Here is a 6,292-nt window from a genome sequence, read left to right as displayed (position 1 = left end):
TCCCCCCCGCTCCCGCCTTCCGTGTCCCGCGTCCCCCGCGTGTCGCCTTCAGCGGCCGGGCCGCCCGCGCAGTGCGGTGGTGGTGGCGGTGGCGGTGGTGGCGGTGGTGGTGGCGGTGGTGGTGGTGGTGGTGGCCCCGGGAGCGGCGGGCATCCTCCGGTGCTAGCGGGCGTGCGGGCCGGGCGGAGGAGCCCGGGGGGCGCGGGGGGTGCGGGCGGCGGTGCGGGCGGCAGCCGCGCAGGCGGCTCTCTCATCCTTTTGTCCTTCAGTGGGAGCGCGGATGGATTGCTGCCGCCGCTCCTGCTGACGCATCGTGGCGGGAGCCCGGCACCGCTCCGACGACACACACACCCCCACCCCCCCCCCCCAAACAACCCCCCCCACCCCCCCCTTCACCTTCTTCAATACCCCCCCCCCCCCCCGCACACACCCCCACACACGCCCCTACCCCCCCTCCTCTTTTTCTCCTCTCGCCTTCTCCGCCCTCCCCCCCCCTCCCCCCCCCGCCCGTCCCCCCCCCCCTCCGGTTCGCCCCGGTGCGGCGGGAGAGAAGGAGCTATTTTCGGGCTGGTTGCTCCGGGAGGAAGATGCGGGATGGGCTGCTTCCTCCTCCTCTTCCTCCTCCCTCCCTCCTTCCCTTCCCTTCCCTCCCTCCTTCCCTCCTCCTCCTCCTCCCTGCCCGCAGACCGACCGCCGTGGGGATATTGGGGGGGGGGGGGGGGTGTTTCAGCGGAGGAGGGGGTGAGGATGGACGGACGGACGGACGGTAACGGAGCAGCTCGGCGGCTTTAAGGTGATGTCGGGGCGGGGGGGGGACGGGACATGGCTCCATCCCGGGTGCGGGCCCCCTCCCCGGGCTCAGGGCTGAGACCTGGCACAAGCTGGGACGCTGATGGGGATGACTAGCGTGGCTCTGCGGCGGTGGGGAGGGGGGGGGGACGTGGTCCCGTCCGTGTCTGGTGGCCCCCATCCTCCCCGCAGCCCCCCCATGTGGCGCAGAATCCCGGGTGCACCCCCCTCTCAGGCTCAGGGCTGAGACCTGGCACAAGCTGGGACACTGATGGAGAGGATGAGCCCAGCTCTGCGGCGGTGGGGAGGGGGGGGTCGTGGTTCCGTCCTTGACTGGTGGCCCCCAACCCCTCCATGTAGCACAGAATCCAGTGCCTGTGGCCCCCCCGGGTGCACCCCCAGTCCAAGCTGAGGGCTGAGACCTGGCACAAGCTGGGACACTGATGGGGATGACTAGCGTGGCTCTGCGGCGGTGGGGAGGGGACGTGGTCCCGTCTTGTGTCTGGTGGCCCCCATCCTCCCCACAGCCCCCCCATGTGGCGCAGAATCCGGTGCCCGTGGACCCCCAGCGTCCAGCACCCCCCCTCCAGGCTCAGGGCTGAGACCTGGCACAAGCTGGGACACTGATGGGGATGACTAGCGTGGCTCTGTGGCGGTGGGGAGGGGGGGGGACATGGTTCCGTCTGTGGCTAGTGCCCAGATTTGGGTGCCCGGGAGCAGAGCTGGGGGCCCATGGAGCAGATCTGGGTGCCGTGGAGCAGACCTAGGTGCCCAGGAGAAGATTTGGGTGGCCACAGAGCAGATCTAGGTGCCCAGAAGCAGATTTGGGTGCCCACAGAGCACATGTGGGTGCTGTGGAGCAGATTTGGGTGCCCACGGAGCAGATCTGGGTGCCCGTGGAGCTGAGTTGGGTGCCCACGGAGCAGAGCTGGGTGCCCGTGGAGCAGATCTGTGTGCCCATGGAGCAGATCTAGGTGCCCAGGAGAAGATCTGTGTGCCCAGAAGCAAAGTTGGGTGCCCAGGAGCTGAGTTGGATGCCCATGGAGCAGATCTAGGTGCCCATGGAGCAGATCTGAGTGCCCAGGAGCTGAGTTGGATGCCCATGGAGCAGATCTAGGTGCCCATGGAGCAGATCTGAGTGCCCAGGACCTGAGTTGGTTGCCCACAGAACAGAGCTGGGTGCCCAGAACCTGAGTTGGTTGCCCACAGAGCAGAGCTGGGTGCCCATGGAGATGAGTTGGGTGCCCAGGAGCAGACTTGGGTGCCCATGAAGCAAATCTGGGTGCCCAGGAGCAGATAGAGGTGCCCATGGAGCTGAGTTGGGTTCCTGGAAGCGGCTGAGATGAGGAGGAACATTTGGGGACGGTGGCTGCGGGGACACGGGGTGGGGTGGGGATGGGCGGGTGGCCGGTTCCTGAGGGTACAGAGGGCTGATGTCTCCCCCTTTGATGGGTGCCCGCAGGTGGAGGTGGAGGTGGAGAGCATGGACAAGGCGGGGAACTTCATCGGGTGGTTGCACATCGAGGGCCTCAACCTGTCGGTGGCCCTGGTGGAACACGCCCTCTCCAAGGTCCACTTCACCGCCGAGCGCAGCCCCTACTACAAGGCCCTGCTGGCTGCCGAGGAGGCCGCCAAGAAGAAGAAGGAGAAGGTGAGCTTGGGGTAGGACCGTCCCCAAGAGATGTCACCACCCCAAGGGGTGTCCTCATGCCCAGAGTTGTCCCCACCTCAAGGGATGTCCCCATGGCAAGAGATGTTCTCACCCCAAGAGATGTCCTCATGGCAAGGGATGTTCTTACCCTAAGAGATATCCCCACCCCCAAGGGGTGTCCCCATGCCCAGAGATGTCACCACCCCAAGGGATGTTCCCATGGCAGATGTTCTCACCCTAAGAGATATCCCCAACCCGAGGGATGTTCCTACCCCAAGGGATGTCTCCATCCCAAGAGATGTCACCACTCCAAGGGATGTCCCCATGCCAAGAGATCTCCCCGTGCTGAGAGATGTTCTCACCCTAAGAGATATCCCCAACCCGAGGGATGTTCCTACCCCAAGGGATGTCTCCATCCCAAGAGATGTCACCACTCCAAGGGATGTCCCCATGCCAAGAGATCTCCCCGTGCTGAGAGATGTTCTCACCCTAAGAGATATCCCCAACCTGAGGGTTGTCCCTACTCCAAGGGATGTCCTCACCCTGAGGAATGTCCCCACCCCAAGGGATGTCCCACACCAAGGGATGTCCCCATACCAAGGGATGTCCCCATGCCCAGAGGTGTCCCCACCCTGAGGGATGTCCCCATGCCAAGGGATGTCCCCACCCCAAGAGATGTCCCCACCCCAAGGCTCGTGGCATCCATGGTGCTGGAGCTCAGTGATGCTCCACCTGCTGGTTGCCACCACAGCCATCATCCCCTTGCTGGTGGCATCAAGCGTGGCCATGGGGTCGCCTGACCCATGCGTGTGTCTGCACCCCCCCCCACCCCCAGGTGTGGTCCCACTACGAGGAGACCCCGGTGGAGGAGGTGGTGCAGGTGCTGGAGGAGAAGGAGCGCACGGCCAACTACAAGCCCGTCTTCGTGACAGAGATCACGGACGATCTCCACTTCTACGTGCAGGACGTGGAGACGGGTACGGGGACAGGGCTGGGGTCCCCCCGTGTCCCCCCCCCCTCCCCATCGCAGGTCTCAAACCCCCACGCCCCAGCGATGTCATTTGGCTTTGAGGGACATGGATGGGTGGGCTCATCCCTGGACCTCCCCCCCTGGCTCCAACACCCTCTCCAACCTCCTGGCCATGTGTGGGCCCCACGCGGAGGGTGTGCCCTCCCCGGTGACCTCCCCATGTCCCCAATATTGGTGACACCGCAGCTCCACCACCCCCCAGCACCCATGGGTGTTCTACCACCTGGAGAACCTCCAGGTTCTACCTGGGGGGCTTTATCTCAGTGGGATGAATATGTTCAGGTTTGGTGGACGACCCCCAAAATCCACGTGTCCTGGGGGTCAATGCCCAGGTTGTGGGGAGGTCTCGGGGGGGGGAAAGGTGCTGGATGGGGGCCCTCCTCCCACAGGTGCCCAGCTGGAGAAGCTGATGGAGAACATGCGCACTGAGGTGGGCAACCACCCGCCCGTGGAGGGCTCCTACGCCCCGCGCCGCGGAGACTTCTGCATCGCCAAGTTTGTTGATGGAGAATGGTGAGACGGAGGGGGGGGTCCTGCCCCCCTTGTTGTGGGGTCGTGGGGTGTCTCTGCCCCACGCTGAGGCGTGTTTTGGGGGTGACTCCCCCCATCATCCTGACCTCCAGGTACCGGGCCCGGGTGGAGAAGGTGGAGTCACCTGCCAAAGTTCATATCTTCTACATTGACTATGGCAACGTGAGTGCTCGCCCTTGGGTGCCCTCCCAGCACCATGAAGCCCATGATGGGGTGCCCACCACCCTTGGGTGCTCTCCCAAAGCCCATACCCAAGAGCCCATCACATGGTGTCCACCACCCATGGGTTCCTTCCCAACCCTGGTCCTTCAGAGCCCGTCATGGGGTGTCCACCACCCATGGGTGCCCTCCCAACCCCGACAGCAGTGAGCCCATGATGGGGTGCCCACCACCCTTGGGTGCTCTCCCAAAGCCCATACCCAAGAGCCCATCACATGGTGTCCACCCCCCATGTGTTCCTTCCCAACCCTGGTCCTTCAGAGCCCCTCACAGGTTGTCCAGCACCCTTGAGTGCCCTCCCAACAGCTGGAAGCCGATGATGGGATGTCCACCACCCATGGGTGCTCTCCCAAAGCCCATACCCAAGAGCCCATCACATGGTGTCCACCACCCATGGGTGCTCTCCCAAAGCCCATACCCAAGAGCCCATCACATGGTGTCCACCACCCATGGGTGTCCTCCCAACCCCGTCACCCTCTCCGTCCCCACAGAAGGAGACCCTGCCAGCCACCCGCTTGGCTGCTCTGCCCCCGGCCTTCAGCACCCGTGTCCTGCCGGCACAAGCCACCGAGTACAAGTTCGCCTTCATCCAGGTGCCCCAGGACGTAAGTTTGAGGGTGTCAGGGTGGGCTGCTCCCCGATGGGACATCAAGGCGGGGGTGCCCACCACCCATGGTTGCCACAGGAGGAGGCGCGGGCGGACGCAGTGGACAGCGTGGTGAGGGACATCCAGAACACCCAGTGCCTGCTCAACGTGGAGCACCTGGGACCTGGTTGTCCCCACGTCACCCTCCAGTTTGCCGACTCCAAGAGCGATGTGGGTCTGGGGCTGGTCAAGGAGGGGCTGGTCATGGTGGAGGTGCGCAAGGAGAAGCAGTTCCAGAAGGTGGTAGGTGCTGGGTGATGGGGTAGGGAGGGTCTTGGCCAGGGGTGGGGAGGTCCTTGCCCCACTTGCCGTGGGGTGGCCAAGCGGTGATAGAACCCCCACTCATCTGATGCCATATTGATCCTGGCTTGGTGGCAGTGGTGGCTGCCTGGGGACTTGGGGACAGGGTGGGGGGGTCATCCCCCCCTAAGTGCTGGCCACCCCCCACTCAGACGCCTCGGTTCCCTCTGGGGGGGGGTCGTGATGGGTGGGGGGGTCCCACCTCCCTGCTCTCCATGGGGACCCACCTCCTTGACCTCCATGGGGACCCACCTCCTTGACCTCTACGGGCATCCCACCTCCCTGCCCTCCATGGGGACCCACCTCCCTGCCCTCCATGGGGTCCCACCTCCCTGCCCTCCATGGGGACCCACCTCCTTGCCCTCCATGGGGTCCGCACCTCCCTGCCCTCCATCAGGTCCCACCTCCTTGACCTCCATGGGGGTCCCACCTCCCTGCCCTCCATGGGGACCCACCTCCTTGCCCTCCATGGGGTCCCACCTCCTTGCCCTCCATGGGGGACCCACCTCCTTGCCCTCCATGGGGTCCCACCTCCTTGCCCTCCATGGGGTCCCACCTCCCTGCCCTCCATGGGGGTCCCCTTCTCTGCCTCCCTAAGGTGCAGGTTGGGGTGTCACGGGGGGGGTGACAGTTTGCCCACCACCCCGCAGTGGTTGGGCAAACCCTGCTGGGGGTCCCTGGGGGTGCGCGGCTCCCCCCCCCCCCAAACCCCCATGGCAGGGGGGCGGGGGGCACAGGTTGACCCCCCCACCTCTGTCCCCACAGATCACCGAGTACCTGAACGCCCAGGAGACCGCCAAGAGCGCACGGGTGAGTGGGGGGGGGGGGCAGACTGTGACACCCACCTTGTCCTGGGGGTGGGGGGGTGGGGTTGCTGGATGTGGTACCCCCCCATTTTCAGGGGCGATGCTGGATGTGCCCCCCCCTCATCTCTGGGGTACCCCATTATCCCTGGAGTGATGCTGGATGTGCCCCCCCCCCTCATCTCCGGGGGAGATGGTACATGTGGTACCCCCTTTATCCCTGGGGTGACGGTTGATGTGGGTCCCCCCATTTCTGGGGTGATGCTGGGTGTGTCCCCCCCCCTCGTTTCTGGGGTGATCAGGCATGCCAGGCATCACCCCAG

The sequence above is a fragment of the Numenius arquata genome, unplaced genomic scaffold (assembly GCF_964106895.1).
Source record: "Numenius arquata unplaced genomic scaffold, bNumArq3.hap1.1 HAP1_SCAFFOLD_1745, whole genome shotgun sequence".
NCBI classification, from domain to species: Eukaryota; Metazoa; Chordata; class Aves; order Charadriiformes; family Scolopacidae; genus Numenius; species Numenius arquata.
The sequence above is the reverse complement of the archived record's forward strand: the minus strand, read 5'-3'. Positions refer to the sequence as shown.